The sequence below is a fragment of the Lynx rufus genome, unplaced genomic scaffold (assembly GCF_022079265.1).
Source record: "Lynx rufus isolate CCGP_SWC_20201006 ecotype Redwood Valley unplaced genomic scaffold, mLynRuf1.p SCAF_6, whole genome shotgun sequence".
Taxonomy (NCBI): domain Eukaryota; kingdom Metazoa; phylum Chordata; class Mammalia; order Carnivora; family Felidae; genus Lynx; species Lynx rufus.
In genome coordinates this window covers 113,172,889-113,185,693 of record NW_025814878.1, presented here as the reverse complement: position 1 = coordinate 113,185,693, position 12,805 = coordinate 113,172,889, and the positions used below count along the sequence as shown (strand labels likewise).

The following is a 12,805-nucleotide window of genomic DNA, read 5'->3' as shown; positions in this document are numbered from 1 at the left end:
GGTGACCTACCTTTTAGTCATCTCCCCTTTCTCCTTTGACGTTTCTGCAACTACCTGGGCCCCTGGAAATGCTACCTTTTTCTTCATCCTTAATCCCTTTTCTGCATGTCATGATACAGTCCCCTGGTGCTCCTCTATAAAATCTGTGATCTGCTGACTCAGAGGGGGTCTGGAGTTAAAAAGAAAATCCATGAATCCATACATAGTCACCAAAATATAGACACTGGGTGGAGAAAATAATGCCTTTAAATTTACAAGTACTATTTCATTTGTTAAGTGTACTTAGGTTCTGCTTTGCATAATGCAGAGTAATTTAAGATAATATGAAACCCACAGTTTTTGGGTGATGTGTATAAATGTATAATCTAAGGGAGGTTAAAGTAAAATGTGGAGGTTCTATGAAATTTTGTGGGTGTTTGTTAAATGTTTATTTTTGAGAGAGAGAGAGGGCACAAGCCAGGGAGGGGAGGACAGAGGATCCGAAGTGGGTTCAGTAGAGTGCCCAACATGGGGCTCAGATTCATGAACCACAAGATCATGACCTGAGCCGAAGTTGGACACTTAACCAACTAAGCCACCCAGGCACCCGCTCCCGAAATTTTGTTTTTAAAATAAGAGTTCTCATTGTACACCCACCAGCAATAAATCTGAGATGCCTGGCTGGCTCAGTGGGTAGAATGTGTGACTCTTGACCCTGGGGTCATGTGTTTGAGCCTCACACTGGGGATGGAGTTTACTTAAAAAAATAATTAAAAAAATAAAAAATAAATAAAATAGCAATAAATCTTCATGACATTGAATTTGGCAAGATATGCCAATTCACATGACACACCAAGAGTATGAACAACAACTAAAACTAGGTAAGTTGGACTTCATCAAAATTAGAATCTTCTGTGCATCAAAGGTCATTATCAAGAATGTGAAAAAACGACTTACAGAACGGGAGGAAATATTTGCAAATCATCTATCTGATCAGGGTCTGGTATCCAAAATATAAATACATAAAAATATAAAAACTCTTACAACAATAACAAAAAGACATTTCTCCAAAGAAGCAGCATTTCTCCAAAGAAGATCTACAAATAGCCATGAAGCGCACGAAAAGATGCTCAACACCATTAGTCACTAGGAAAGTGCAAAGTAAAACTACCATGAGATGCCACTTCACACCCACAAGAATGGCTATAATTTTTAAAAATAACAAGAACTGGCAAAGATGTAGAAAAATCGGAACCCTCAAACATTGGGTAAGAATGTAAAATAGTTCAGGCACTGTGGAAAGTTTGGTGGTTCCTGAAAAGTTAAATAAAAAATTACCACGTGACTTAGCAATTCTACTCCTAGGTATACACCCAAAAGAACTGAAAACAGGCACTCAAATACTTACACACAAATATTCACAGCAGCATTATTTACTCTAGCCAAAAAGTAGAAACAACTTAAATGCCGATCAGTGAGTGGATAACAAAATGTGGCATTCACACACATAGGAATATTATTCTGCCATTAAAAAAGAATGAAGTACTGTGTGGATGAACTTTCAAAATATCAGGCGAAGTAAAAGCCAGGCTCAAAAGTCACATACTGTAAGATTCCGCTGATGTGAAATATACAGAATAGGTAAATCAAGAGAGAGGAGAGAAAGCAAACTGGTGGTTGCCAGGGACTGGGGGAAGGGAAGAATGGAGAGCAGGATTTTATTTTGGGGTGACCACAGTATTTTGAAACTATACAAAGGTTGCTAAATGCCACTGAATTAGTGGTACCAAATGCCACTGACTCGTTCACTTTTAAATGGTTAATGTCATGTTATGTGAGCTTCATCTCAATAAAATAAAACTGGTTTTAAGATCACAGTAACTTTTCAAAAGCTAAATTTAGGAGTCAGTGCCACTACTTTTTTCCTCAGAGTCTATATTCCAGGGGAGTAGCCTTCCAAGAAGTGATCCTTAGTTTTACATCATATTAAATTATAAAGCTGAAATAATACACTATTTCCATAAAAGAAAAGGGCAAGGGTGCTTGGGTAGCTCAATTTGTTAGCCATCCGATTCTTGGTTTTGGCTGAGGTCATGATCTCACGTGTGTGGGTTCGAGCCCTGCATCCGGCTCTGTGCTGACAGTGGGAACCCTGCTTGGGATTCTTTCTTTCTCTCCCTCTCTCTCTTTCTCTCTCCCTCTCTCTCTCTGTCCCTCCCCCACTCGTGTTCTCTCTTCTCTTGATCTCTCAAGAAAAAAAAAAAAGGGGGGAGGGAATCACTGCCACACTCCTCCCATCTTGTGATAATTGTGGCAAATCTTATATTTTTAAAAATTCCTTCTCAAAATAAAAATAAGCCCAAATGCAATCATGTTTGTTAAGTTAAACGTTTTTTTTTATAATGTTTTTTTTTAAATTTTTTTTTTTAACGTTTATTTATTTTTGAGACAGAGAGAAACAGAGCATGAACGGGGGAGGGTCAGAGAGAGGGAGACACAGAATCTGAAACAGGCTCCAGGCTCTGAGCTGTCAGCACAGAGCCCGACGCGGGGCTCGAACTCACGGACCGTGAGATCATGACCTGAGCTGAAGTTGGCCGCTTAACCGACTGAGCCACCCAGGCGCCCCAAAAAGTTTTTTTTAAAAAGTCCTCCCGAGACTCTCTAGATATTGGCATTTAAATCATACCAATCCAACCTGCAAGGAAAACTCAAGAAAGGGTAGAAAATGGGTTAATCTTTCAAGGATTTGTTATATAAAGAACATGTAGTCTTTCTTCCTAGAATTCTCCCACTTGTTGGCAGTGTTACGTAGCCATTCTGAACCTAAGCATTTGCTTAAAAGGCTGACTAGGGCCATTCAATTAGGTTATAGTCCAAATGAAAGAACTTCATGGGGACAATACTAAAGCTAAAGCAAAAGAAACCTCTAACATAAAGTATAATTTCATTTCTAAATTTCAATCAATGTGAAATATTAATTAGTAAATCTTGCAAGTGTCACTACTACTTTGCACATTCAAAGCAGGCCTACATGAGGTCAGACTATGTATAATACAGACATTGGGAAAAATAAGCCTCATTACTTTGTAGTCACACTTCAAAGCAAACACCATTACCAGTAAACAGTTCTCCTAAGTTTCCTTGACAACCCATTGAAAAACAAAACATCTTTCCTTTAGCCAGAGGCTTTACTCCTTCCTATCTTATAAAACACTAAGTGGTGTTTCTGGTCAGTAAATTTTGATTCTGAAGCTTGATTTTTAAATATAAAATTATCAGAAAAGAAATCAAATGGCAAAGTTCCTAAATCTGAAAACAACATACTAAGGAAAACAACCACAGAATTTGTTATTTATTCAACAAACATTCATTCAGCATTGTTATAAACTAGGAATGGCGGTTGCAAAGATGAAAACCCCTGCAATTTTAAGGCAGATCAAAGTAGGGGACTGGACAACCAGGTATTAATTAGACCCTTCATGAAACTCTTATCACCAAGACAGGTGATATCAGTGCAGAGATGGCTATGTGCCCACAGAACACACCCACCCACATATGAACATGATGCAGCTAGCCCTACAGAGCAGGGAGAAATCAACAGTGGGGCTGGGACAAGTTGTTATCCACATGGACACAGAGGAAAATCATTATATTGATTAGGGACACAGGTATACAATGAAAGACTAAAGAAATCTGTGGGAATAATAAACCTAACAGGGGAAGATTTCTATAATGGACTTAAGCTTGGAACAGTAATGTTTTATTTTTTAAGGTTTCTTAAATTGCTTTAATAATGCTTAATCCAGGGACACCTGGGTGGCTCAGTCCATTAAGTGTCCCAACTCTTGGTTTCAACTTGGATCATGATTTCACAGCTTCGTGGGTCGGAGCCCCACGTTGAGCTCTGCACTGGCAGCTTGGGGCCTGCTTGGGATATATATATATATATATATATATATATATATACACACACACATAGAGAGAGAGAGAGAGAGAGAGAGAGAGAGTGTGTGTGTGTGTGTGTCTCTCTCTCTCTCTCTCTCTCTGCCCCCTCCCCAACAGTACTGTCTCCGTCTCTCTCAAAATAAATAAATAAACTTTAAAAAAGTAATGCTTAATACAACTTCTCAAAAGAATATAAAAGAAAGCCCCTTACCCAGGAAAGGAGTATCTAGTGGAGAGAGGGAAGAAAAAATAAGAAAGAAAAAAAGAGTAGTAATACAGGGTGAGGAGTGCTTTGGTTGAGGTATGCACAGGATACCCCAAAGACACTGAAAAGAAACACCTAATCTAGGCTGGGGGGAGGACAGTAGAGAGATGGCAAGGGAAGGCTTCTTAAAAGAAGTGACCTGAGTTAAATTCAAGCTCAAGAAGGACATTGATTCAACAAAAATCAGAAGCCTACTGTGTGCCCACATGTTTAGGACACAAAAGCAAGAGAGATACAATCCCAGCTCTTGAGAAATTTGAAGTCCAGTGGATAGGACAGACCAGAAGTCAGGTAACTATACTTCAGGGCCTGTGGCAGGGACCATCATGCTCACCGGATATTTTATGTTCTTGTCGATGGTATTCCAAGCCCTCCTGCTATTAGGTGGGGCCATCTGACTAGTTCTGGCTAATGAAATGTGAGCAGAAGGGACACATGTCACTTCTGGGCTGAGGCAGGGAGAAGCCCATCCAGCTTCTCTCTTCCTCTGTCCCAGTGCCCAGGAGCACAGTGAGTTCTAGCTGGTGTAGCTTATAAGCCAGGGCCTCTAAATGGAAGGGTTCCTATGTAGAGCAGAGCCTCTGACAACCCAAGACTGAGTGGCATCGTAACAAGGAATACAATTGTGTTGTGTTAAAACAATGAGATTTCAGGGTAAATTTGTTACTGCAGCATAACCTAATCAATCCTGATTAACAGTGTGAGAGGTCAGTGAAATGTCTAAGGATCCGTTCTGTTGACTGCCTGAGACCCAAGCCTTAGGCACAGAGCTTTGACCCATATTAGTGGCCAATAAAAGTTTAATGAGCAAATGAAAGAATGGACCAAAGGCTGAATGAACAAACAAGTGCTTGAAAAAAGGAGCACGGAAAGCATCCAGAAGGGGTTACTTAGGGAGGTTGAACAAAAAGGCAAGGGTCTAATTATAAAGAGTTTGGATTGAAACCTAAAGGCAATGGGTAAGTCAGGAAGTTGTTTAAGCAAAGAAATAACACAACCCAATTTGTTTTTGTGTTTAATTTTTAAGAGTTTATTTCAACAAAAACTAATTCCTTCTCGGCAGCGCCAAACCAGAAGTAGCCAGGAGCGTTCCTCCCAATTTGGGTTTTAGAAAGGTCACTCTTACTTGAGCTGGAGGTGGGCAAGCTTGGAAGCAGAATAGGTTTCTGCACTGAATTCAGGCTGAGAAAGGATGAGGACAGACATGGGAGTGGGAAGGGAGTTACAGGTTCTCAGATAAACAGAAAGAAGCATCCAGAGGACCAAGTGATTGATAGCCATGGGCTGGGTCAAAGGAGGAACTGCCCTCCAAGGAAAATGAGAAAAAAGTATCAGTGGAGGAGGGAACCATAGGAAGCTATCCTCTGAACACATGAATCGAGAGTATAATGAGATATCTAATGAGTATTTTCAGTGGACCAGCATATAAATGTGGGACTGGAGCTGAGAAGAGGGAAAAAGAGATTTGGGGGGAAGAATGGTCTTAGACTCTTCCAACCAGGATGAGACTAACACAAGACAGAATATGTATCTTTGCAAAGTTCTAGCTAGAGGAGCTATCCCTGTTCTCCCTACCTGTCCACTACCCTTGGTATCAGATAAGTTTCCATTTCCCTCACCAAGAGCATCATGGAGGTAAATATATTTCAGGTATAATTCTGGAAATATTTTCCTCAAAAAATGAGAATATCTACAGTAACGATCTACATCATGGGAAATTCTGATAGGTAAGCTATAGATCTCGGACATATTACCAACTCTCAGAAAACTACATTCAGTAATATATATAACATGGTCTCATTTCCAACAATGCAATGCCTCCTACATTCAGCAGGCCCCTCAGCATTGCCGTTACTGCCAGAGAGCTGTGTGGATATCCCAGACAATCCAAGGGCTACACACTATGAACTCTGTGATACACCCTGCAAACTGCTTCTACAGACAAACCCTTTCTAATCATTTCTATGCTCCTTCTTTTTTTTTAAAATTTTTTTTTTCAACGTTTATTTATTTTTGGGACAGAGAGAGACAGAGCATGAACGGGGGAGGGGCAGAGAGAGAGGGAGACACAGAATCGGAAACAGGCTCCAGGCTCTGAGCCGTCAGCACAGAGCCCGACGCGGGGCTCGAACTCCCGGACCGCGAGATCGTGACCTGGCTGAAGTCGGACGCTTAACCGACTGCGCCACCCAGGCGCCCCTCTATGCTCCTTCTTAAAAATAAGACCAAAATAGGGGCGCCTGGGTGGCTCAGTCGGTTAAGCATCTGACTTCGGCTCAGGTCATGATCTCATGGTCGTGAGTTCAAGCCTTGCATTGAGCTCTGTGCTCAGCGCAGATCCTCTCTGTCTCCCTCCCTTTGCCCCTCCCTTGCTCGCGTGCTCTCTCTCTTAAAAATAAATGAAACATTAAAAAAGAAGTTGTACTTAAAAAAGAAAAAGAAGGGGCATCTCAGTGGCGCAGTCAGTTAAACGACTGACTCTCGATCTTGGCTCAGGTCATGATCTCGCAGTTCATGAGTTCAAGCCCTGCCTTGGACCGTGTGCTGATGGTGCAGAGCTTGCTTGGGATTCTGTCTCTCCTTCTCTCTGCCTCTCCCCTGCTTGTGCATGTGCGCATGCACTTGCTCTCTCTCTCTCTCTCTCTCAAAAATAAATAAACTTAAAAAAAATTTTTTTAAATACAAATTAAAAAAAGAAAAATAAGACCGAAATAATAATGAATAATTGTCTGCAGCTGCTTAGATTCCAGAAAACAGAATATTTAAAAAAATTTTTTTAGTATTTATTTATGAGAGAGAGAGACAGAGACTGCCAGTGGGCGAGGGGCAGAGAGAGAGGGCAGAAGCAGGCTCCAGGCTCAGAGCTGTCAGCACAGAGCCCGTGGCAAGGCTCAAACTCACCAACCACCAGTTCATGACCTAAACCGAATTCAGAAGTTTAACTCACTGAGTTACCCAGGTGCCCTGAAAACAGGATATTTTAAAGAAGAGCCACCACAAGTTCCTGTGCACAGGATCTCATAAAAATATTTAAAAGGTAAGTAAAGATGAGCAAGCAAGATAAATCAATAAATTATCACAGGACCAAGCATTAGTAGTATCAGTTCCTAGAGTTCTGAAGCCATTTTACCCTTCGATTTTTTTTCCTACACAGGAGCTCAAAATACTAACATAAGGAACAAGCAGACATAAACAGTCAGTTTACAAAATGCCTTATAAACATCCCTTCACTTTATCTAGCTAATCAGGCTGTTTATTTAATGAAAGGAAGTTCCCTGTCTAGTACAAAGAACTACCACACTGTGCTGTGAACAGATATTCTGCCAGTTTAACTTTGGAAGTAACAAGGTATTTTAAGAACAATATGAAAAAGTGGTCAGAGACACAAACTATCCTACACAGCATTCTTAAGTATAAGTCCCAGGGTACAGAGTGTAATACTAGACTTCGAAGTCAGATTGCCCCCCGCCCTGCCCGGTCTTCCTCAATTAATGTCCAAATGTTAAGATAACCACATACAGCACTTTATATTGCCTGGTATTCGATGACTGTTTTATTTTTTATTTTTTTTAATAAGCCTAAAGAAACCAATAAACTTGGCTATATTTGCAGGTTATAGGAAAAGACAAAGACTAAAAGTTGCTGGATCACACTATTTCAACATAACTTACTGGAATGTCCCAGGCTATTTCTGTAAACCTTAACCCACTCCCACAGCCCCTGTATATACTGAAAGAAAACAGACCAATCCTGGGGGAAAATAAATAACAACAGCAGGTAGTATTTATTCAGTGCTCATTTTGGGCCAGGTGCTGGCTTTTTACATAATCTATTTTTACTACACTATTCCTAATTTTCAAACAACCATACAAGCTGGGTATTATTCAATACTTGCCATTATAAACAATGAGGAAACTAAGCCTGAAGATGATCTGGTGATGTGGCAAAGGGCACATAAAAGATCAGTGCTGAGCCAGGATTCAAAAGTCTCCAGGTCTGACTCTGACCACCGGGCCACTTGAGAGCCTGTCACACCCATGACATATCAAGTCCTACATGAAAAACCCTCTGAAAGCTTAACCACCACTGGATAAAAGGTACAACACGACTTTCTCCAGGCCAGGTAGAAGGAAAAGATGGAGAAGGTAATCTGATACTGAATTCAAAGATTTGGGCCAATTTTCAAAATTCTCTGAGCAGAGACTATTTATTTGCTCATTACATCTTTCCTGGCCAGAGCTGTCTTCTACATAGAGGGGACTGTGAGCTCCTCTAGATTGTGCAACTTCTGTAACCTTCTTTTGTGAAAGTGTTTATTAATAAATATTAAAAATGGCTACTAATTTGCAACATGAGTCTCTTATTTTTCACATTTGTTTAGATACTACCATAGTTTAAGTAATTCCTTACTTAAACATTTATTCCATAAACAACGGTTGGTTCAGTCATTATTTGCTTCTAAGTGAAGTGAGGCATGGAGGAAGGGCAGTGTGTGTGAAGGGAAGGCAGAGATGTGTAAAAATATATAAAGCTTACCCCTGATCTCTCTCATGCAAGGACTGGTACACTGTGGCCCATGGGCCAAATCCATCAGTTTTTGTATGGCCCATGACCTAAGTAAGAACGGTCTTTACATTTTCAAAAGTTTGAAAAAAATCAAAAGAAGAATATTTGGGAACATGGATTTACATGAAATTCAAGTTACAGTATCCCTAAATAAAGCTTATTGGAACACAGCCATGCTCGTTCATTACCTACAGCCTATGGCTGCTTTCAAGCTACAAGGGTACAGCTGAACAGTTCTGATAAAGAACATGTCCTCACAAAGCCAAAAATATTTTCTATCTGGTCCCTTACAGGAAAAAGTTTGTCAACCTTGGATCTAATGAAGGGCCCAAGTAGCTCCAACATCATGTCAGCAAGGAGTATGAGAGAGGAGAAAAGGCTCTGAGAGGGTCCCAGGACACTTCTCCAGAAGGAACGTGTGAAAGGGGCCTAGAGGAGGGCTTTCCCGAGCTCAGTAAGGAGAGGTGCTCCAGACAGGGGCACTGCAACTGCAAAGGCACCGATGCTCCAACAGTGTATTTTATCCAGGGAACACTGAGCAATTCGAGCAATTTGATAATGGTGTAAGGTGCATGATGGGAAAGAAAAAGAGGGCAACGGAGGAGGCTGATTAATCAGACTGGAAACCAGTCTAAAAAACTCATACAGCAAGCACACCAAAGAGTTACAGAAACAGAAGGCAACTAGGAATCCTCCTTGGTTTTTGAAGAGGAAGATGGCAATTTCATTTCTTTTCGAAGCCTGAATCTGAAGGCTGAATGAGTGATGGGCTGGAGCTGGGGCAGAGGGGTTGGTTAGAGAGGATTAGGGACCTGGATATAATCGGCATCCCCGGAGATGGGGAGCAACCAGTGCGTTACGTCTCATTTAGGGGGCAGCAATGGCAGGGACTGGTAATTAATCAGAAAGGAGGGTGCTGTGAAAGGGATGTAAGGGCGGGGCACCTGGATGGCTCAGTGGGTTAAGCGTCCAACTCTTGATTTCAGCTCAGGTCATGATCCCATGGGTCACAGATTCGAGCCCTGCATCCGGCTCTGCACTGACAGTGAAGGGTCTGCTTGGGATTCTCATTTTCTCTCTCTCTCTCTCTCTCTGCCCCTTCACTTCCCTCTCTCTAAAAATAAATAAATAAACCTTAAAGATTTTTTTTTTTAAAAAAAGGGATGTAAGGGCTATGGCTTCCTACTGGGGTTAGCAGATGGACACAGATACCCAGTTTTCAAGAGACAAACAGGAGGGGAGCAGATGGGAAAAGAGAAAAAGGCTGAGGCACCAGCAGGAGAAGTGAAGCTTCCTGCACTCTATGTGATGGGAACTTCACAGCTTCAATTTAAATGTCCATTTGAAAGCATTCACCCCAGAAACAAAGACTGCCTCTGTAACAGTACAATTGGTGGCACTAAGGAGGAGAAAGCATTTTCTTTAAAGGCATTTCTTTAAAACTTCATGTACAGCTTGAATATTTTAGAACAAGCATTTAAGATTTTTATATTTGGCCAAGAAGAATGCCAAGCATTATTCCCTAGGAAATTTCTGAAAGCCAAATAAGAGTGAATGAAATATTTAGAACATTCAAGCTTCTTGAGGTCATTAAAACAAACGAAGCCACAGCAACAACATTCCTGACATCCACAAACTGCATTATTTTCCCACACACGATCTTAGAACTGTGGGAATACACTGTAAAATCACTGTTCATCAATACACTGATTTTGCTGAGCCAAACACAAATGAAGTCTTCTAAAATACAGGTTCATAAAAAAGACGTTGACAGTGGACTCAAAGACAGGTATGTATTGTGTCCCTACAGTAGCCACCAACGTATCAATCACGTTTCAATCTAACTTGAGATTATATTAATTACAGAGATGTCAAAGTTTAAAACCACAGTCGTATGCTGTCTACTTTATAGCGAACAGTCAGAGACTTGGCTTACAGGTCTGCCTCACACCAATCAGCCATACAACTGCAAAAAAAAAAAAAAAAAAATCCACATACTTCAACTTTCTCAGTTTTATGAGACTGAGCAAATAACCTCAACACCCCTCCCAGTATTAACATTCTATTGCTCTAAATTTACACACATGTTTGTGCCTGGAATAGTGGTTCCTAATTCTACTCTTTCTTTTATGACCTATTTTTTCAATAGTACACACTGCACTTGTTAAAAAGGTACAAAGGGACATTCCTTGAAAAGTAAGCCTTCTCTCCTACCTCTCTCCCCAGAGGCACTGCTTATGAAGACTTCTTGAGATATTTTAGCATATAGGAGTATAAATAGAAACACATTTATTATTTTCTTTTCTCTCTGTTAAATCAAATAGTAACCCATCAGACAAACTGTTCTACCTTATTTTTTAACTTAAATCACAGAAATCATTTTATCACTAGATAACCACAAAGCCTCTTTTTTCCTTTAAAGACTATGTAATATTTTTAATAAAAAAAATTTTTTTTAACGTGTATTTTTGAGAGACAGAGAGAGACAGAGTGCAAGAGGAGAAGAGCAGAGAGAGATGAAGACAGAATCCGAAGCAGGCTCCAAGCTCTGAGCGGTCAGCAGAGTCCCACTCGGGGCTCGAACTCAGGAGCTCTGAGATCATGACTTGAGACCACAGTTTAACCGACTGAGCCACCCAGGGGCCCCAACCATGTGGTATTTTTAAAAACTCTTTTATTGTAGAAAATTCCAAACATACACAAAAATAGAGGAAAATCCATATGAATCTCCATGTTTTCATTACCCAGCTTCAATAATTATTAACATTTTGCCTATCATGTTTCATTTACCTAAACCCATTTCCAGAGTATTTTGTTTACTTGGGAGAGAAAGAGAGAGAGAGAGAGACAGAGAGAGAGAGAAGGAGAGAGAACGCAAACAGGGGAGGGGGGCAGAGGGAGGGAGAGAGAGAATCCTAAGCAGGCTCCACGCTCAGCACGGAACCCAGCTAAGGGCTCCATCTCACGATCCTGGGATGATGACCTGAGCCGAAATCAAGAGTCTGCAGCTCAACCAACTGACCCATCCAGGTGTCCCCCTCCTTTTTTAATTTTAGATGCCAGAGTATTTTTTTTTTTTAATTTTTTTTTTCAACATTTATTTATTTTTGGGACAGACAGAGACAGAGCATGAACGGGGGAGGGGCAGAGAGAGAGGGAGACACAGAATCGGAAACAGGCTCCAGGCTCTGAGCCATCAGCCCAGAGCCCGACGCGGGGCTCGAACTCACGGACCGCGAGATCGTGACCTGGCTGAAGTCGGACGCTTAACCGACTGCGCCACCCAGGCGCCCCCCAGAGTATTTTTTTAAGTTTATTTATTCTGAGAGAGAGAGAGAGAGAGAGAGACAGAGAGAGAACACCCCAAGCAGGCAGCACAAGCCTGATGTGGGGTCAGGACCTGAGCAGAAACCAAGAGTCCAACATTTGACTGAGCTACCCAGGCACCCCAGATGCCAGAGTATTTTAAAGCAAATCCCAGACATTAACATATTTCATTATTAAATACTTCAATTACATATCACTAACAGATAAGGACTTTTGAAAAATATATCCTTATCATACCTAGCAAATGAACAATTGCTTTAATCAGCTAGTAAACAAGCCATGACAATTTCTCCAACTGTTTAAAAAATGTTATTTTACAACTGGTTTATTTAAATGAAGAATCCAAACCAAGCCCATACATACATTGCATTTGACTGATAGAAGGACTCTTAAGCCTTAGTTTTCTAAAACAGTTCCCCATCATGGCTCATTGTTTTCAAGCCACTTATTTGTTGAAGAAAACAGATCATTTAATTATCTTGTAGGATTTCCCACATTCCTGCATTTGCTAATGCCCTCCCTCTGTTGTAATATTCAACTCGGTCCTCAATCTCTTCTCTCATAGTTCCTGTACCCAGGTTGTTAGATCTTGAAGCCTGATCAGGTTTGGATTTGTTTTGGCAAAAAAACTTCACAGACGGTGCGACATGCTTCCTATAGGATCGCACTGTCGGATAATAAGATCTGACATCACCTTTAGTGATGAGACGATGAAACTGG

The 12,805-nt window shown here is 40.9% G+C and overlaps 1 protein-coding gene across 1 annotated transcript in view; it reads right to left on the bottom strand.

The window, feature by feature from the left end:
- The window catches only part of NUDT3 (nudix hydrolase 3), a 125,507-nt gene that overhangs the window by 61,494 nt on the left and 51,208 nt on the right, over nucleotides 1-12,805 (bottom strand). The window lies entirely within an intron of this gene.